Source organism: Triturus cristatus, chromosome 5_1 (assembly GCF_964204655.1).
Source record: "Triturus cristatus chromosome 5_1, aTriCri1.1, whole genome shotgun sequence".
NCBI classification, from domain to species: domain Eukaryota; kingdom Metazoa; phylum Chordata; class Amphibia; order Caudata; family Salamandridae; genus Triturus; species Triturus cristatus.
This window is the reverse complement of record NC_140587.1, coordinates 843077098-843099367: the sequence shown is the minus strand read 5'-3', so window position 1 is coordinate 843099367 and position 22270 is coordinate 843077098.

The following is a 22270-nucleotide window of genomic DNA, read 5'->3' as shown; positions in this document are numbered from 1 at the left end:
TACTTATCATGGAAATTGAAGTGCCGCACACGTGTGGTAAGTAGACACAAGATTATTGTGTACATAAAAAAGGTAGCTTGACCCCCACCACAAGCAAGCAAAACAGCACCAACTGTCACCCACCGAATCCACAGCATGGAATCCTCATGCCACATTACGCATGAGAATTCCACCAAAGCAAGTAGAGCACTACACTTATAACATAAATTATATGACTGGCTGTGTGACTGTATCCTTTTTTGTGGGTGTGTGAGTGGCTGTATGTGTATATACGTGGATGTATATGTATATGGGTGAGTGAGTGGCTGTGTTAGGAAGTGAGTGGGTGTGTCAGTGGCTGAAAGGGTGACTTAGAGGTTGTGTAGGTGGTTATATGGGTGGGTGAGTGCGTGTATGTGTGACTGCTTCAGTGAGTGAGTGGGTGTCTAAATGGATGTATGAGTGAGTGACAGGGAGTGTAAATGGCTGTATGGGTGTGTGGGTGGCTGTTTGAATGTGCGTTTTGTTAAGCCAGTTCATGTGTGAGTGGCTGTATTGGAGAGGGAGTGTCTGTGTGAATGGCCATATGGGCAAGTGAGCAGATGTGGGAGTGCTTGTATAGATGTGTGAATGGGTATGTAAGTAGTTGTGTGGGTATGTGAGTGAGTGTGTGGGTGCTTGTGTAGATGAGTGAGTGGCCATGTTGAGAGGCTGAATGGGTGAGTGAGTGGGTGTGTGAGTGGCTTTATAGGTGAATAAGTGTGTGTGTGAGTAGCTGTATGGGTGAGTGGCCATATGAACATATGTATGGGTGAGTGAGTGGTTGTGTGAGTGGCTGAGTGAGTGAGTGGCTATGTGACCAGCTCTATGGCTGAATAAGTGGTTGTATGAGTGCTTGTATGGGTCTGTGAATGGGTATATGAGTGGTTGTGTGGGTGGGTGTATGAGACATTGTATTGGGGTATGTGTGTGGGTGTCTGAGGGGATAGATGGATGATGTCACGAGTGATGTAATTTGAGATATCATCAGTGATGTCACTGACCATGTCATGAGTGATGTAATATGTGAGGTTATTAGCAGTGCATTGCGGGGGCGTAAGTTATACTTAGCTCGAGTAACTATAACTGCTGAATTTCTATGGTTTTGTACAAGTGAAATATGAGCCCAAATATAGCAGTCCTGTAACCTTTGTTTTTTTCAGTGAATTTCTAAGGCCTTTTAATTTCTATTTCTTAACAATAACGTAAATTGAAAGTTTTTTTTCAGTGAATTTCCTTTTTATTTTAAATTCTATTTCCTACCTGTTTCCTTTGAAAATAAGTGGGAGAGTGATTGTAACAGTGCCTCATTGAGTGTGTCACTGGGTGTGTGTGTGTCTGAATGGGTCTGGGACTACCTGCAGAAGTGTCTCTAGCTGGGTGTGTAAGTGGGTGCATTACTGTCTGAGTAAGTCTCTGGCTGTTTGAGTAGATGGCTAAGTGGGTGTATGGGTTTTCAAGTGGATTTGACACTTGAGAAAAACCTATGCCGTAACAAGTGAAGCTTGCAGTGAGAGAGCATAGACAGGATCTGCACTAGTAGCCAACAACCATGTTTGAAGGACTATTTCTTTTCTGTACATGGTTGAGAATGTTGTGTCTGTACTTGCCTACATATCTCAGAGAGTGTCGGAGTACTCATCTAAGAGTGCCATGAGAAGTTTAAATGTGCTGGAATGTAACTACCTGCTATAATACCTCTATGGCTGCCTAAATGCTTTTGTAAGTGGATGCACAAATACTTCAGTGCCTGTGTTAGGCAACTGAGAGCTATGTAGGTGCCACTGAAACTACCTTTGAGTCTGGTGCATGCATAAATAGTTTCTGGTGAGTAATTGAATGTATACGTACTTCTGTAGCTGTCTCTGTAACTGAAAGACGAGCTCTATGCTTTTGTGAGCATGTAAGTCAATTGTTTTAGGGATGGCATACTCTATGTAATGCTTGGCATAGAGGTCAGCAAGTGCACAAGTAACTTATTAAACTCAAAATAACATCTCTCAATCTCTTAAGCACAAAGCATAATTCTTTGTTGCATACTTACAGCATATATTAGAAGTGGATTATGTTCACTAAAAATGGTTTTGATACTTGAGAAAACCTATAACATGCCAAGTGAAGCTTGGAGTAAGAATACCCAGACAGGATCTGCCCTAGTAGCCATCATTCATGATTGACAAACTATTTCGCTGCATGGTTCAGAAGGTTGTGTCAGTACTTTCCCACGTATGTAAGTGAGTGTAGCAGTACACTTGTATATTTGCTATAAGATGTTTGAGTAAATGTGCTGGTGTGCGACTCTGTGTTTTAGCAGCTCTAGGGCTGTCTAAATGTATATGCAAATGGCTTTACAAATACCTCAGTGGCTCTGTAAGGGAGTAGAGAGCTATGAACGTGTGACCGGAACTACCTTTGAGCCTGCTGTAGGCATAAGTAGTTTCTAGTAAGTGACTCAATGTGCATGTGCTTCTTTAGATGACTGTTTAGGTTTAAGAGAGGGTCTATGCTTTTGGAACATGTATATCAGTTGCTTTAGTGCTGCATACTCTATAAACACCTATAACATGCCAAGTGAAGCTCACAGTGAACGTGCACAGACAGGGTCTGCACTAGTAGCCTTCACCCATTTTTAAATACTATTTCTCTGCATGGTTGAGAAGATTGTGTCAGTACGTGCCTAAATATCTGAGAAAGTGTAGTAGTACACATCTATCAGTGCCATGAGATGTTTAAGTTAATGTGTTGGTATGTAACTCCCTGCTAAAATTCCTCTATGGTTGTCTAAATGTGTATTATAATGGCTACAGAAATACTCCTCTGCCTGTGTTTGGAAATGCAGAGCAGATGTGACTGCAACTAGCTTTGAGTCTGCTGCATGTATTAATAGCTTCTGGTGAGTGACCTAATCTATACATGCTTCTGGAGCTGTCTCAATAACTGAAACCGAGACTATATGTTTTTCTGTACATATATGTCAGTTGCTATAGGGATGGCATACACTATGTAGTACTTGGCATGAAGGCATGCAAGTGCACAAGTAATTTAGTGAACTGAAAAGAAGATCTCTCATCTTTTAAGCACAAACCAGCATGCACCATAGCACACTTACAGCATCTCTCACGTATGACTTGTGCATAGTGAAACTTGTATTTAAGACTTGACACACAGGAGCAAATCAAGGTACGCACCTCATCTTCACTCTGCAACTCAGACAAACCGTCACATTCTCATACACTCATAAAGTGCCTTACTCACCTGTTATTAAACATACAAAGCCACTCACACTAGCATTCATACATTACCTCATATAATCTCAATATTTTCTCAAAAATATTTGATACTCCAAATTAAATGTAATTCACCTACCTGAAAATTGAGTTTGTTGATCAAATATCATTGTTTTGGTCTTATAAGTTAGATACAATACTGTCAAGTAATGTAAAAATTAAGCAAACGAATGGCACACCACTGACACAAAGCAACCATTAATGGCAGCATTATAAACTTTGCACCCTCTGATAGTGTAGAAGGCAACAAATAAAAAAAAAGTCTTCATTTATTTATTGTGTCAATCCAATTAGGCTATTTTCTTTCTGTTGGCCATCTTGGGAGACTTATTTGTTATGACGCTCCCTAATCTCCTCATTTACTGCAGCTTCCTCAGTAGAAAATCTTTTTAGTTTTCCACTTTGATTCCATCAAGATGGCAGTCAGATGTGCCAGACTTTTGGCATCAATTCAGAATGTTAGCACTGTAGTTGCTCATCAGAACACTGTAGTAAATTTATAATCACCAGGGAGCAAACTGCTGCTGTTGTTGAAACCGCATGTTTCACTCTACATGTCAGAATGTGTCAATGAAATGGAAGAGGAAGATATTTGGCAACTCCCTTAAAACGTGTCCTAAGTTTGCTTTCAACAGCACTAGCCATAATATCTATGACAAAATGAAACCCCTCATTTTGTTCCTTTCTAAATTAAATGTTTTAAGTTCTACCAGTTTGATTAATTCAGGATGGCTTCAAGTGTGCCATATTTTTGTCATAAGTAAAACTGTAAGCGCTCTAGTTGGTCTTTGGAATGCTCTGGGAGGCTGCAGTTGAACACAAAGGCATCAACTGACAGGCTGCTCCTGTTGAAGAACAATAGGAAGATATTTGAGATCTCACTTAAAATGTGTCCTATTTTTCTTTCTACAGCTCTGACCATAAATGTTATGACAAAGTGAACCCCCTATTGTGTTTCTTTCAGAATTAAATGTTTTAAGTGCCACCAAATCACATTTTGCTTATGTGATTTGGTATTAGGAAGGGGCGTGTTTAAGGTATCCCTTCCTAGTACCGAATAGCACAGGTATGTATGAATGTTTTGCAACTGGGAATTCTACAGCACACATAGAAAGAGGAAAATGCCGCTGAGGATTGTTGTTTTTGTGCAGGAATGGGCCCCTTCTTGCACTAAAGCGATCTTACCTGTGATGCATGCACCCTTGCACAAGGAGCAAGGGTGTATGCACTGGCCCTAGGCTGCACATAGTGTGCCAGCGCAGAGATAAAGCAGGAATGCAAAATATCCTACTAAATATGGCACATTTCTGCTATCTCTTATTAACGCAGCACAGCAAGTTGTCTTGCTGTGTTGCATTGCTTTAAATGTTAGTAAATGTGGCCCAAGAGGGTTTAATTTCCAAAATATAAAGTTGCACCTTCCTACCTGAGATCATAATCTTCAGTGTGATGGGGCAACCCATATTTTGGGCACAAGAACGTACGAGGCATAAATTGCACCTCCATCTATTCGCTTGCATTCTTGTAGTGATTCCATTGTGTATACCAGGCACAGAAAGAATCAGCACTATGGTCATAAACAAAAGATGAATCAAGGCACATTGGGGCAGATTTACAAGCCCCTTGCGACAACTTTATGCTGCTGTTGCGTCACTTCTGGGACACAGCAGCGTCATAAACAATGCGCCACGATGCGGCATATTTACAACGTGACGCATCTAGGGAGATGCGTCATGTTGTAAAGCCCTGCGCTACATTATACCTGTGTCAGGTATAATGTATACAGGGTGGGCAAGATTTCACGGAGTCACTTTTACGACGCCACTGCATCAAAACCTTGCGCCTGCTTGAAGCAGGCATATGGAGTGACGCAGCATGTTGGGAATAGGCATTTCTGGCCATTGCTGGAGTTGCGTCGTGCGTAGGACACAACTACAGCAATGCGCTGCCTTTCCATCAAAAGATGCGTCACGCATCTGTCTATCCTTGCCACGGTACGCCACATTGTAAATGTGACAAATCCATGGTGGCGTAAGGCTTTTTTTCCGTCACGCAATTTAGCAGATGCATCTTTGCTAATGTGCAGAGATGCGCCAGTTCTTGAAAATTTGCCCCATTATTTTCATATGTATCTACAATGGGCTTCAGTCAAAGACTGTTTTCAGTTTACACAAACTTAAAAGCAAATAATTATACCTGAAAATCCGGTTACCAGTATAGGCAATAAGAAGCTCTGAACAATGATGTCACCCCTGAAGTAACAAAAGAGTCAATTATTAGCAAATAAAGAATCAGAAAGTATATAATGAGGTTCATTCAATGTCATAGCAACTCGAGTGTACATCAAGTAAACCTTCACTAGCACCCCGGATTGTAGGCAGAATATTAGCATAATGTGATTTATACTGTGAAAACTTCAAGGGCAATTCAAAGCAAGCTTTGTTGAGACATCGAAGGTGCTGCAGAAAATAGTTTTTCAAATTCAAGTAAAACTTGACGTAGTTTCTGTCACTCTGAGCATGAAGACTTAAACATGTCTGATTCTTTATAATCAGGCATTGCGAAATATGCTTGGGCTCACATGCTTTGATAAATTAAATTCTTTGTTACAATTTCGAATTTTTCTTTAATAGCTCAGGTCACAGGTTGTGCCCTTCAAGGTGTGTATACTCTGGTACATTCAGGTATTGTTCTTCCCAAAGCGAATACCACACACATTATTTAAGTTTTCTTTCATGAATAATTTATGAAATATTCATTATCACTGTTCTGATTGTCTAACTTTAATTGACAATCCTGACAGCTCAGCAGATTGTCTCACAGAATTATGCAGCAAACCTGTCAACTAATCATCAGTGTCAACCTCTAATGAAATTCCTCTTGTTGATCAAGTCCAAATATTTTTCCAGCTGAAATGTTTTGTGTAAGGGATGTGTACGAGAGACTAGTTGGTTTGAGGAAACTGCTAATGGAACAACATATTCTTACTTTTACCCAGAAACTGGAGTGGCGTAGCAAATTTTAAAACTTTTGTATTCTTTAGCAAGGCTTAATCTGGTATTTAGCAAATGTCTATAATAAAAGATGAAAAGGAGCTTTATTGCACCAAGGCCCTGATTACAAGAGCAGGGCTAAATTCCGATCCCCGTGCAAACTCTTGTATTGGAATTGCAAGTTGTGTAATAATTATCACACCCTCAAAGTTTTACCATGATAAATTGTTGCAGGTCAAACCTGCCAAAATGTATAGGGGAAAAGGGCACTTTAAAAAAGCAAAAAAATATAAACATGCAGAATTCACAGAATTAAATACTGATTCCACATGTTACACCGCAATTAAAATGGCACAACTTGTAATAGATGGAAATTATTGCACTTTTTAAATACCGGTCCCCATGATATTTAAAAGGTGCAATAATAATCACCTTCTGAGTCAGGCACTTGCAATGAGTGCCATAGTCTTAATAATTGGATTATACATTTATGTGTGCTTCTGTGTGAAAAATTGTTTTATTATGAAAAAATCTGTTAGAAATTGGGTTACTGGTTGACTGGGGTTCGAGCCATGGTCGAGCAGCATCCATAGTCCAATTCAGGGTAAGGTATAAGCAAACCCCAAATTAACCTGTGCTCACCCCATGGTAGCTTAGCACAGAGCAGCCAGGCTTAGCTTAGAGGCAATGTGTAAATTATTTGTGTAATATGTCAATCAGTTAGATAGTGAAAACACCACAGAAATCACACACCAGGTTAGCAAAAAAGAGCTTAATTTAATAAATAGAAAAAGACCAAAATGTCAACAATCTGAAAAGTAGAACCGCAGTTATGAATTTGATAGAATAAACAGTAAAATCGCACCTAAAAGCATAAAGCGCCAACCCTGGCTATCTGGCCACGTTGGACCGTGTCAAAGCTAAAAGTTTAGGCAGACTGCAATGGTGCGAGGATCGGATACAATCCCAGATTAATCCAGCTGAAGGCTTACCTTCTCAAGTTTTTTGCCAAGATTCCTGTTAGCTTTGTTTGGAGAAGGTCGTGGGGAGCAAGGAGACCGTGGCAGGCGGTTGTGGGAATGGGGCGAAGAGCAGGCCGGTCATCAGAGATATTCTGGCTTGTGCTTTGCTTTGGCAGTCCTCTGTGCATGATCGAAGATTGCGGTTGTGAAGGGCACAAAAGTTTGATTTCAGGAGCCTGTGAAACACACCAAGGGTCCAAGATCAGAGAGGCACCACTTGGTGGTCAGAAATTTGCTGCAGCTGGGTCCAGAAGCTGGTTGGGCTGCCTTTCATACCCCTGAGACACAGGCCAGGAGTTCAGCAGACTAGTCTTTGGAGTCACTCTGGGGTCCTGGGTTCAAGATGAAGTTGCAGGGCTAATTCTTCTTTCCCAGGCAAGAGGGGAGCAGGCAGCAGGCCAGTACAGCAGAGCAGCAGTTCACTTAGAGCAGCAGTCCAGCAGAGTGTCAGTCCTTGTAGTAGCACAACAGTCCTTCTTGCTAGCAGAGTTTCTACAGGTCCAGATGTTTATTGATGAGTTGATGTCGGAGGTTTTTCTTTCATACTGTGATTACCTGGTTCTACAAGGCAGGAAGAAGCTGCTAGATATTGACTTCGACGTGCATGGAATTTCCTGTCTCCACTGCTCTGGCTCAAAACTGGCTGATGTGACAATGCATGGTCCTTAGACAGAGCTCAAGCTTTTCAAGTGTAAGTGAGGTTGTGCTCATCTCCACCCCTATCCTGCCTGCAGAGAGCCCACTTAGGTACACCTAATCCCTCGATTGCGTGACTGTCTGGGAGGAACTGACAACGTCCGTCAGCTGCACCCAGTCATGTGACCCAGGACATGCTACATGTATAAAAGATTTAAGGACAGGACAATGACAACCTTCTAGAAGTGGCATTTTTAAAATTGTAATAAAATAATCTGACTTTACCAGTAAAGAGGGGTTATTATTATAATTTCATAGACACCGAACATGAGATATCCACCTGCTCCCAATTGGAAAAACGAGCTTATTAAATGTAATCGGGAATCCCCAATGATGTCCTATGGGAGAGGTGGGCATCAAAACTAATTTAGGTGTTTTTCACTACCAGGACATGTAAAACTTAAGCGCACATGTTCACACTTTTAATTACATAGCACCCTACCCTATCGGCTGCCCAGGGCCTACCTTAGGGATGAAATATATACAATAAAAGGGGAAAGGGATTTTATGGCTTTGCAAGGAGGTTTAAGTGCCATGTCGACATGGCAGTTTAAAATGACATTCTGACTGCAATGGCAGTCCTGGGACATGTTTTACAGTGCTTTCTACGTGGGTGCCACAATCAGTGCTGCAGGTCCTCTGGTAGCATTTAATTTACAGGCTATGGGTGTAGGAACGTGGCCTTTTTGTATGGTCACCCTCACGTATTTGTTTCTCCAATGCTTCCAATGCTGATGGTTTTGACTCTGAAAGTGTATTAGAGTCTGCTAACCAGGCCTCAGTGCCAAAGTTCTCTCTCTAAAATATGAAACAAGTAAATTGGTAACCCCAATTGGCAAGGATTTTCACCCAATTATAAGGCCCTGGCAAGTGGTTCCAGTGGTAAACAGGACATGGAAGTTAAAGGGGTCACCAGGACCTGAAGCACTGATTGTGCCAACGTAAGTGACCCTAGTTAAAATATGTCAGCAATTCTGTCATTGTAGACTGCATGAGCAGTGCAAACTGCTCAAAGTTGACTTTGTCCTCTCCATGAGTGGCAAGGCCTCAGCACTATTTTTAATATATGCCAGTCACGACTAGGGTAGGCTTCCTGAGCCGAAGTGACATGTGCATGATATTAAAGGTGTGGACATATCAGTGCAAGCTTAAATTTCCCTATAGTAGCTTCCTTCTGGAATGGGCTACTATATGTCTTCAGGAGCCATAGGATAATATAGCCTGGAATCCGGGCATCCCCAGGCTGTCAGCTCCATTATGGTATGACTGAAAACTGTCATCATGATTGGTATCAAACAACCTGTATCATCAAAACCGACTTTTTCCCAGAGTTAGATTTAATGTGACATGCACCCAGGTAGCTACCTTAGAGATAGCCCATCTAGGTGCCCCAGCCTTTCCTGTGCCCTGGCTGACCACCAAGACAGGAATTTGACACCCTGTCATGATATGTGAACACTCCCTGAAGTTAGAAACAAAGGCATGCCTGGGTGCGAGGTGTCACCTACCACTCTGCCAGGATGGCTAGTGAAGTGGCATGTCACAGCAGTTAGCTTCAAAGCCCTCACTGCCACTGATATTCAACTAGGCTTCCCCCTAGAGCAGGAACAAAGCCAACCCACTGCACCCAGGCACATTTGTAACCCAGACAGGTAGGAAAATTAGATAGTCAGGAGGCATCCACTGCCAGAAGGCCAACCACACCCCTAGGTCTGGCCACATGGTCTGTACAGCCAAACAAGGGTTCTGCCATTTTTAAAAGTGGCATAATAGAAGCTTCTGGGTAGAAAAGGTGCCACTTTATCCAGGAAGTGGTCACCTCAGAGGCAGGTTTGTCCCTGGGGCTAGAAGCCCATTGGCTACTAGCTCCCACACCCCTCATGCCCCTAAATCTAGGATCCAAGAGGGTTCTCTGGCACAAGAACCTCATATCTGATCATTGTGCAACAAAGGACAAAGAAGAGACCCGAGTCTGCGACTTCAGGACCTACACAAAGAAAAGGCACTAAAGACGGCACCTGTGGCAACCACCCTGCAACTGAACAACTGCGACTCATCCCGAAGCATGCACTAGTTCCAAAGGAAAGAGGAATGCCTCTGCAAGCCAAAGGCAACTCCAGAGCTGCCTAGGACTAGAGGTACTAGTCTCCTGGAGCCTGTAGGCAAAAAACGCACTCCTGTATCTAAAGAATCACTGGCCATTGGGTCCTCAGAGGGAATCGTCCAAAAGTAAAGTATCTAGTGCATTGTGTGAAATGTAGTCCTGACTTCCAATGATAGTTTCAGGCAAATATCATTTTCCCCCAGACTCCAGAACATCAAAGTGATGGAATGCTGAGCGTGTGATTACAAAGGTTTGTTGGAGTCCAGTCCGGCTACTATCAGCTTTGTTTTCCTCACCAGCACCATCTAAGCAGTAAAGTCAGCACCCTTAGCTCCCGCTTCAGCGCCAGGGACGGTGAGGACAACTCTGTACCCGGGCCCAACCAGCTAGGTAAAAATCAACTAACTGTCCAAGCCTGGTCCTTGGACCTGCCTCACCTTCACCCCGAGTGGTTTCCTCTAGACGTGACCTGCAAGTGACCAATTGCCACTAGTCCATTTACCCATTGACCACAACATCCATAACTCCAATTATATTCATCCAATTGTGTTTGTCTAGGTGTCTAAATTTATATAAAAATCTGCTTTATTTTCATAAATTGGTGTCTGATTTCTTTACAATCATGTCACTTACTTATCGTCCATGTCGGTACTCTGAAATGCTTAACACATGTTCCTCTAGTAAAGAATGACCGCTCTGTGCTCCACTACCAGGACTAAACTAGGGATTTATTAGTGTGAATCCAAGGACCTATTTGGGGTAACATGAGATTATTACATACTGAAGTCTAACCAGCCTCACTGGATAATAACTCACCTTCCTACACTGGTTATATGGTATGCCACTCTACAAGGGACTTATATGTAAATTAAAAGTGCCAATTAGGTATTAGTCAATTTAACCATGTTTTCAGGGGAGGGAGAACAAGCACTTTACCACAGATTGGCAGTGGTAAAGTGGTCAGATTCCTAAGGTCAAAAACAATAGGTTCCGAAAAATGGAGGAGGAGAGGAAAAAGGTTGGGCAAGACCACCCTAAGACTGACAGGTTTAAAAATATCAAATATTCACAAGGCAACACCTGCAAACAAGTGAATTTGTAGCAATTTACAAAGCTCTCTCTGTTTGTGTGCTACCCTGGAAATAGTCAGATATTTACTGCAAAGAAGGGCTTGGCTAACTCATGCTCAATTGTGGAAAAGTGAATGGAACACCCCCGAACTTCATGGGAGGGTTAGGTAAAAGAATGTTCCACTTCTATACAATAGTGGAGCACTCCTTCCAATATTCTGCCTTCACTTATTTTACCTTCTTCTCTTAATATTATTTAGCGTGCTACCGTGGAGACCCGCTGCCTCAACATGCCAAATGAATGAACACCAACTACATATAAGTCTCTCCGACTTATTCAACTGCGCACTGCAGATAAATTCTGTTGCAATAAACATTATAATGCAATATACTTACAGTCTTTACAATGCATTCATATTTTTAAACACCGATTAAATTGAAAATATTTGTGACATAAACAAATAATAAACATGAGCAAGTTATTTGATTCAAAACATTAATTTTATCATACAATCTGTTAATTTCACAAAAGTTTCTTGACATTTATACGGTCTTGAACACTTTTCAATGTTACAATCATGCCCGATGCATTTTGGCCCCCTTGGCCCTTCTTCAGGGGCTTGTGTCTATGAATAAATGAAAACAACAACCATTATAAACACATTCAGTGTTGTGAGAGCTTTCCAAAACTTGCATAAGATGACATAATTAGCGTATTTCTCATGCTTATATGCCAAAGTACTGTCCAAAGTATACCGTCCAAAGAGTGAGATGGAAGCTTGTGCAAAGAAAGTGCTGAATACAAAATAAAAGTGCTGGAATTGAAATAAGGTCCCGCCTCCTAAACCCCCAAACATGGAACCTTGAATATCAAAACCACTCAGGTGGTATTCATAAAGCCCGCGTGTACTCGTGCCCTCAATGTCAAGAATGCAACTTACTCAATATTCTGACCGCCGAAACTGGACTGTAAGGGTAATAGAGAGCTTCTACAAGTGAAAATTGAAAGACTATAACCGTTCTCCATATTAAAGATACATAACACAATTACTTCTTTTAAAACTGTCTGACTCACCTTGGCCCGTTCAAATAGCAAACAATGCTTGACCCACTGCAACCGTCTTCGCTCAGGAAGTGAAATGCCGAATGCGGATGCTCGCTATGAAGTGCACTTCTGCAACACTGAAAACGGACTACTCAACACATTAGAAAGACGCTAGCCTCATTCTCGGTCACCATGTTGGTGGAGTAAAGAAGTGACTGCCACAGATGGTAGATAATATAGTTCGAAAAACGTCAGGGAAATATCATAACCGAAAACCTTATTTTTTGGTGGAACCACATCGAAAAAACAAAAAGTAGCCTGTGATACTAAGTGAACAGTAAACGGTTCATCTGAAGATGTTCAACAAAAAAATTAAAATAATGATAGGTCATAGAAACGGAAGAATAGGGAGTGCACAGAAAGAATCTGTCAGGTCCGGTCTGGTACGTCAATGATGAGACTGTGTCCTACTATGTCAAACGCATAATAATACTCAATTAAACAACATATACTGACTTCTAATGTATAGAAAACAGCCTAAATAAATTTTTTCATTAAGACCCTAAGGGTATTGAGTACTCAATCTTTTAATCCAAAATATCTCTCTTTGTAAAATGGATCTAGTCAAATCTTTACCAGGGGTAGATTCCACTGCCTCAATTACTTGGAATTTGATCTGTGCGATTGTGTGCCTAGCTTCTGCCCAATGCATGGCTAAGCTGCTAGTGGTGTTCTGTGTCCTAATTGTACTTTTGTGCTCGGAAATGCTTATTTTGATCTTTCTCTCGTTTTGTCCGGCATATAACAACTCACATGAACATTTGATCCCATAAATCTGGTTCCTAGAATTACAGTCTGAGTTATGTCTCATTGTTTCTACAGTATGTGGGTGCTGCATTTTATTAGATAAGAAATGAGCAGTTCCTAGGGGTGCTGTCTAGGACAGGGGGAAGGGGGGGAAGGGGAAGCACAGGTGTTTCTTCGAAATGCCCTCACACACCCCAAGGGATGTCATGCTTCATCATATGGGCATTTGCCCCTCGTCTGGCCGGCGCTGCAATGCCTGACGGGCTCCCGAAACCGGGGCTCTTTATCGGGGATCTTTTGAAGAAGCCGTATGGGTGCGTGTGGGTGTGAGGGCGGGTTGGTGCACTAGGGGTGAGATGGATAAAAAAGGTTATAAGAGCAGTCCTACCAATTACAGTTTTAATTCATGAGGTAGCTCCAACCTTATTAAAATTGTGAAGAAGCCCTGTATAGGAAATAATGTTCCCTAAGGGCTAATCTTAAGTGAGTGTGGTCAACATGTTTCGTGCCCCATCTGCCCCAGAAGGGGTCAATGGCACTTCGTCAGGACCGATTAAGTGGGAAATGAGTGCACCGCCGTATCGCACTGGTTGCTGATTACGGCAGGAGGAAGTTGATGGAGAAATGGTACTTGGGATGTACCAAACCTGTGGGAAAAGGGGACAAGGTGAAAAAAAGGGGGGAATTTAGGGGGGGATAAGACCAGCGGTTAAACCTGCCAAGAAAACATTAAGTACAGGTGCTGTGGTGAGGAACACATTTGTGATTTTAATTGAACTTCAAGTGGCTAAAAAACTCCAACCCAGCTACGGAGTGATGGTAGACTAGGTAGATGAGTCGTGAGGGCACCAGTGTTCGGTAGTCCGAGGTGGTAAAAAACAAGTGACCAGCATCATATGCGATCGTATGTGGTTCAGTGAGAGAGACAAACTCGACTAATCATGACGTGCACCAATAATGAGCGTCTAATTAGGCAACAAGATAGAACGTCTAAACAGGCCACTACAATTGACCGGGACCTGCAGGGTAATGAGGTTAAAAGGTTAGAAGTGGACTGACTAAAGACCATGCAAGATAGAAAAGCTACTGTAAAACAGGTAACGGGCATACGTTGAAGACTCACCCCCAATGGCCTAATTCGGGCTGACGGGGAGGTACAGAGCACTATAGTTGCTCCGGAGTCTAAGAGGGAGGCAAAAGAAAAGAAAAACATGACAGGTCCTGTTACAGAAATCTATTGGCAAATCGGCGTGCAAGGAAGGCTTACCGTATTCGATCAAAACCCTGTTTAGCACTCACAGCGGTAGACAAGCAACTTTGCCGGTGTCCTACCCTCGCTATGGGCCCCGTGAAGAAACTCTTTCGTAGGCGTGCTTAAGTAGCGCTTTGTGATGAGTGTACCTGAACGTGGCGGCCATCTTGGAATGGGCTCACAGAGCAATTCCAACGAGGATCACTTTCCGGAAGTTCTGGTTTTTCGCCGTGATATCACGGCAGCCATATTGGAGTGGAATAGGTGTTATAGACGCTAAAAGGTGTGATCTATCTGATCGAACGCTGACCCTTATTCGTATACCTGTATGTTCGTAAATCATACCCAGATTTAATATGATGTAGTGCATAATGTAATCAAAGGAAAAGTTAAAAAGCATGGAAAAGGCAGAGTTTCACAAGGTGCTCATAAGGTATAGAGTGCCTAAGGAATCCACCTCGGAGTATGTTTCTCAGGATTAGACCATCCATTATGGGCATGTAATTATTATCAGTTCAGCTTAAAATGTGTGGTAATTAAAAATCAGAGGGGTAGTATCATGCCAGTGAAATGGAGTTGTGCCATAGAATGATTGGAAATGACGTGAGACCAGCTCAACCCTGATGTCTCTAATTATTGTTTAGTTCTGCCCAGGGTATGTCGTCATTTAAACCCCTGAGATGAGAACCCAACTTAAACACCCAGCATTGTTCTTTCCTAAACAGGGCTTCTTTTGTGATGTTGGGGAAGGCCTCTAGAATAGTCCAGTTTAAATCATTGGGCGCATGATTGTTTTCTGCAAAATGTGAACACATTTTAGTATTTATTTTTTTGCAACGTACGTTGCTTCTGTGTTCAATTAATCTGGTTTTGACTTGGCGAGTGGTCATCCCAATTTATTGCTGCATTTTATTGCCAATTATGACATTATTGCAGTTGACACAATTGAAGCATTTTTTGGTACCTCGAAATTCAGTGGTTTTATTTCTAGCAGTCTTCATCAAAAGTTCTATCAGATTCTTCGACTGACTGTACGCATACAGTGGTTTGTCTTTAAACAGATCCTTAAAGTCTCCTTCATTTTGTAAAAGCTTCCATCTGTTGTTGATGATACTCCTAATTTTCTTTGAGCTTGTAGTATATTTTGACACGACCACTTGACGTTGCAGACTCGTTTTGGGTTTGTTGATTAATAATGTATTTCGATCTTTACTCTGCATGCGCTTGATCGCTTCATCTAGGATGTCTGCTGGATATCCTCTGTCCATGTATTTTTGTTTTGTATTAGTATGTTTTCTTCAAGAGTAGTGGGTTTAGATCATATCCTTTTTGCTCGTAAAAATTGAGATTATGGTAGATTGTGTACTAGATTTTTTGGATGGAAGCTGTGAAACATCAGAGCATTATTTTTTCAGTCTCTTTACGATATACTTCCGTATGTATTCCATTTCCATCATCACAAATAGTAATAAGGACATCAAAGAATGCAATGGATGTAGTACTCGTATTATATGTAAACTGTATGTGGTCATCCCGAGTGTTCAACTGCAAAAAATGTTGTTCCAGTTTCTCTTGGCTTCCTGTCCACAGTATACATATGTCATCAATGAATCTACAATACAATAGGAGGTTCTCAGTCCATATTTTGTCCCTATATACAAATTCATCCTCAAATTTGGCCATATACGTATTGGCATACAAATGCACCCCTGCTAAGCCCATGGATGTCCCTGTTAGTTGTGGGAAGAACCAGTCCTCCCATTGAAAGTAGCTGTGATTGAGACAGAAATGTAAGAGTTCAAGAAGAAAAACTTTGCTTGCTTTGACATCAGGACGTTGCAACAGAGCCCACTCCATAGCTTCCATTCCACCCAAACGGGGGAGGGAGGTGTAGAGTGATTTTACATCAATAGTTGGTACTTGAAGAAACAGACTGTAGTTTTAATGAAGAATCCGTGGTGTCCTTAACATAAGATATCCAATTTTGTACAAATGGCTGTAATAAGTAGTCTATGTACTGTCCTAACGGTTCAAAAATGGTTCCGTACCCATGACAATTCTGGGATTGGTTACAGTGAGATAAGTTCTGGTACTTGATGTTATCCAACCCATAACAATGGCATTATTGAGAATGATTTCCAATGTGCCAATCAGTTTGAACGCGGGATCTTGATCTATCTCTAGATAAGTTGCTGTGTCAGTTACTTATTCATTTACTTTCAGTATGTAGAATATTTTATCCATCACCAAAGTTGCCCCTCCTTTATCTGCTTTTTGAATATGTATCTCAGTGTTATTATGAGGAGATCTCAGTATATTCCTGTCTTGTGTGGTGAAATTGCTTTTGTTTGAATTGCTCATCTTTCTTTTCTGAAAATCATTTTTGACTAAATTCGCAAAAGAATCCAAAACCATATGTGAGACAGGGCTTGTAACTTAGATTTGGGTTTAAATTCCATTTTTTTTTCTTGACTGTCGGTGGTAGGAGGAAGAATGTTGGTGAAAAAATGCCATAGTCTTAAAACACGCATAAATTTGAACAGGGCGATCTCATATTCCAAGTTGTTTGTTTTATACGTAGACACAAATCCTAATCGTTTGTTCAAAACTTTTATTTGTTGTGATGATAACTCGGTGGAAGAAATATTCACTATTGTGTTATTTTCTGGCTCCTTAGGTTGGTTTTTCCTTTTTCTTTGACTTCTCCTTGTTTTCCTCCCATTTTTGCACTTTTTGTCCCTGGCGGTTGGCTTGAATTCGCTGCTTCGATAAAAAAGACTTTGTTGCAGGCGAGTGAGGTGCAGGCACACTTCTTTGTTTGCTTTGTACTGGTCCACCACTTATTTCCACATGCGCTGGTGTGCGGTTAATATTAGTATCTCCTTCCATGGCAATACTCTCCTCTGATGACGTAGTGGTGTTCTTCTTAGAATAGAACCTTCTTTGGGCATATACTTCCGCCCAAGTATAAACCTCATTCAGTTTATAATCTAATGTAATGCGTTTGTATTTGCGCAGTTTTCCTTCTTGGATTTCTTTCGTGTATTTATCTAGCTTTTGATTCATCTCCTCTAACGTTTTTGTCCAGATCTCAGGCTCCATCTGGGCCTCTAAATCTTGTTTAATCCTTGAGATCTCTATGGTGATTGCTTGTATTGCCTTTGACAGTTTCTCTATGAGAAGCAAGATGAGATCCAGGGACCATTTATTTAAAATTGAGTACCATCTCTCCCTGAACGCCTTGTTTAGATGAAAACAAAATATTTTTGGTTTGAATGATAATCTTAATCCATGTGGGATACGCTTCACTCTGTGGTATTGCACCAAGGTGGATGCGTGGATTTACTTCTCTCCTGGTCAAGTATTCAAGTTGTTTCAGTTGTTGTAATACCGAGCACCCTTGAACATTGAATGATTTAACCTCTTGAACTAATGAATATATGTCAGTAGCTTGTTCTGCTGTGTAAGCGAGAATGCTAGCTCTATTTTCAGTGATACTTGATATGGCGTCAAATGACATTTTGGGTGCTTCCACTGAAACAATGACAAACTTCTATACAATAGTGGAGCACTCCTTCTAATATTCTGCCTTCACTTATTTTACCTACTTCCATTAATATTATTTAGCGTGCTGCCGTGGAGACCCGCTGTCTCAACATGCCAAATGAATATAAGTCACTCAGACTTATTCCACTGCCAATGTCAAGAAACTTTTGTGAAATTAACAGATTCAAATGATAAAATTCATGTTTTGAATCAAATCACTTGCACATGTTTATTATTTGTTTATGTCACAAATATTTTCAGTTTAATCGGTGTTTGAAAATATAAATGCACTGTAAAGACTGTAAGTAGATTGCATGATAATGTTTATTGCAACAGCATTTAGCTACAGTGCGCAGTGGAATAAGTCTGAGTGACTTATATGCAGTTGGAAATGAGTGTTCCACCCCATAAAAAAAAGGAAAAGAAAAAAATGTACCAGTGCAGACAGGCACTGGAAATTGCAAGGATTGCTTCTGGAAAGTTGTGGCTGGCAAAGCATACACATAGCTGTAAACATACATTATTGTAAGGTCGTACAGTTATTGGAATGGATTTATGAATGAGTCAGGCCTTCAGACTTTCAAAGCAACAAACATGCTTCCTCAAACAAATATTTAGAAGAAATTATCTCCACTTAGGAACCACACGGGAGTTGGGTTTTGAAGGCAAAGAAACTAGTTAAATAAAAAAAAGGTTTTGAAAATGCATTTACACTTACAGAATCTCCATTATAAAGCCCCAGGCAGGCTCACTTAACAAAAAAACATTTCAAACTATATGTTTTGTCAAACAACATCTTCCTAACATAACATACCCTTTCAAATGCACGTTTTAGTTAGCATGCTTTGCTATTCTAAACTCTGAAGATTCTTTTACATTCAGAGTTTAACAGGATATAACATGTTGAAGTAGACAAACATATTTTCTTCAGTCCAAAGCTCTGCTCAGACAGATATGAAACACCGTCATTAAATTCTCTTCCTGGGGACAATGTCCCTTTAAATTGCAGCAACCCCTACTGTGAGCTCATTATCAGTAGGACACAGGGATAAGAATTCAGGAGTGAGCACTGCCATGAAATCTCACTCCTGTACTTAGAAGATAGTAATGCCAGGCAGAGGAGAAGAGTGGACATTTGAGGAAACTGTCACACACAAAGGCAGGTTGAGTCACTATAGGAAGAGGCCTCTTTTTGCATGATCACTTTCATTTTCTTTGGACTGATGCTGCTGTCTTTTCAACTCTGTGCAATGTGATGCTGCCAACCAGACCCCAGTGCATGTGCTCTGACCCCTAAAACATGTTGAAATTGGCAATAATCCCAATTGGCATATATTAACTTACATGTGAGTCCTTAATATATAGTACAAAATGTTCTCATGGCCTGTAAGTTAAATGCCACTAGTGGACTGCACCACCCATTGTACCTCCCACTACAGTGGCAGTGTAAACATGACTGAAAGCACAACACCATATCCTGCCTGTACAGTTTTAAAACTGCAAATTAGACCTGTGAAAAGAACCTTTTTTTTGATTGGCCTAAACCATCCTTTTAAATATTAGTAAGTCACCCCTAATAAGGACTTAATGCCTATAAGGCCGGCTGCATAGGATTGAAAACTAGGAAATGTAAAAGTTACATGTTAAATGTGTCCTTACAGTGAAAAGGCCTCAAAAGACATTTTCACTGAATAAGGGGTAGCTGTTCCATAGGAAAGTGCTGGGATACAAAATTACATTTAATAATGTTGTCTCTGCCAAGTGTCATCCACCATATTAATTATTGGACTTTTAAAAAAAATATATACAAGCTCAATTCACTGGTATAGTTGTTAGATTTGTAATAAATATGTTGTAAAAAGTACTTCTAGAAAATGTTCTTTTCCTTGCCTAATCCTCTAGAAGCTGAATATCGCTCTTGATGAGGTGTACACTTGCTCCCAGAGCTGATACAAAGGCCCAGGATGACACAGGAGTGGTTGTTCATATCCCTGACCACACCTCTAGGGTGAGTATTGGAGTTCTGCACAGGGGAAGAAAGGTTCTGCCATTTTGGATTTAGGTGGAGAAGGCCACTATGGGATTATTCGCAGAAGGGCACAAAAGAACTTTAAGGAGATTTGAAAGGCAGGACCTGCTCCCACTTGTACCCAGGTCAAAGAAGTGGACTCCAAGGGTCGGTTGGATTACCTCATGTTAAGTGACAGGGACAGGAACAAAACAAGCTGCTTGAAGTCCATTTTCCTGCAGAGCCCAGAGTCCCTACTGGACTTGCCGGGATCTCATCCAACTCTATCTGGGCTTGTGGAACCCATCTCAGTCATAACCTGCTGCATTGCCCTGCTGATGTTTTTTGGCTCTCATTTCAGAGACTAAGAGCCAGATTAAGATCTTGGTATATGGGATACTCTGCCTCAAACATGACAGATATCCCGTTCTCAGTATTATCAGTGTCATAGGATACAGTGCACTTGCAATACGGTGGACGGGATATCCGGAATGTTTGTGATAGAGTATCTCATCTGCCAAGATCTAAATCAAGCCCTTAGTCTGGAGGTAAAACCTCCGACTAATACATACCAGGTTTCTGTATTCAAACCATGCTTCATTGACAGTCATCTATAAATCATGTCTGTGTGCCAGTCAAGTGCAACTATATGACCGCAAGTGTTGCTTAATGCTCTCTGGCGATGTTTTTAAATTCAAACTTTAAAACATTGATACCTCTTGTTTTCTTTATTGGATTTGTGCCATTTTGGTGTCTTTGGCTTCATTAAATTCTTCTGGAGTGGGATTTAATTGTGGTGTGTTTTCCACTTTTTATCTGTTTTGGTACTTCTACATTCTCTACATATTTTCTTAAGTCAAGCCTGTCTATTCTATGCCATAGCTAGCATGGGTTGAGCTCAGGCTAAAATTACTGAAACCTTTACGTGACCTAACAAGAATAGTGATATATTTGTCAAGCATAATTGGGTCTTCCATTTATATCTGATCTTATTAAACTTGAACCAGTGCTACTATGGCACAGGATGTGGACTAAAGATTAAACCAAGTTTAATAGAGATATATTGATAGATATCTTGGAATTGGAAGGAGCGATGAGGATACCATGGCTGAGATATGTACGTACATTTTTAGCTGACATGGGAAAGCTGGATTATTTTTTAAATCCTCTTACTATCTCAGCCATATCGCGTAAGGATTTGAAGAAGGAGGGCCTTGCTTTTTTGGATTCCGTGAGAATTTCTGTGGAAATCCTAAAACCTACTGTCCTGCAACACCAAAACAAAAAGCAATCCCTAGCACTCGTACTGTAAATAAATGTTTTTAGAAATATTACAAGTTTTCACACAAACAATTTCAAAACACATTAGAAAAAGAATGAGTTAGTCTTTCTTCACTCTTCTAGTTCGTTGTTTATTGGTTTCTATTCTTCACAGTATTTCCAGTCAGCCAACACGTGTTTCGTCGCCACAAGGGAATGTAGTCCCGCGACTTTTTCAAGGCTGTGTTTACAGAAAGAATAAAAAGAACTAGCGTATGTCCTGAATAAGAACGCATCAGAGCATTTAACAATAAAACACCCACAGGTGGAAATAGCCAAAGAAAAGTGAAGAGCTAGCCAATATTCAGATACATAATATACTTTAGAAGTCATTTGACAACGGCCTAACAGTATAGCTGAAAAGCTAGAAGAATCAACTATGACCCTAATTAAGATGGAGAGAGTTTAGAAAGTGCTATTTGTGCATATGATCAGACCCATAATGTTTCATTTGTGTGATAACACAAAGGAGGAACCATTGTAAGAATAATGGAAGAAGCAAAATTCATATATAAAGTGAGGTGATTGTGGCTAGTATTTTTGAAGATGACCAATGGCCCGGTGAACAAACGGAATCGTAAAGACAGTGCAAACCACGTGCTATAGAATATCTACCTCTTTCTTGCTTGAGTAATGTTTCTAAAACAGTAATTGACCACATATTATAAATAAGCAGAGGACAAGAACGATAACGTTAACTGAGCTCAAAACAATTTTTTAATAAGTACATAATAAAGAAATATGTGACCTACTTATAAGGCGGTGATAATTCCAAACCGCCAAATGGTGTCAGTAGTGGTGGCGTCACTTGGCAGCAAAATAAAACTGCTATCGATTCATAGGTGGTTTCCCATTCAGTACTGCAAAAGTTAAAGTTCCAAATCAGGAAACTATTCATATATGCCGTGGGTCAGGCAAAACTAACCTAGCAGTCTAATGGCACGTAGCAAAGTCTATGGTATCAAGGAATACAAATAGTAAAACTAACATCAAATCAAACCGACAAGTCATTAAAACCGACGTAAGAAATTACTGTAACCCAAATCCTAATCAGTTGTGCCCATATTTAAATAAAGAGCCTTATATGCTCGACTCTTATCTA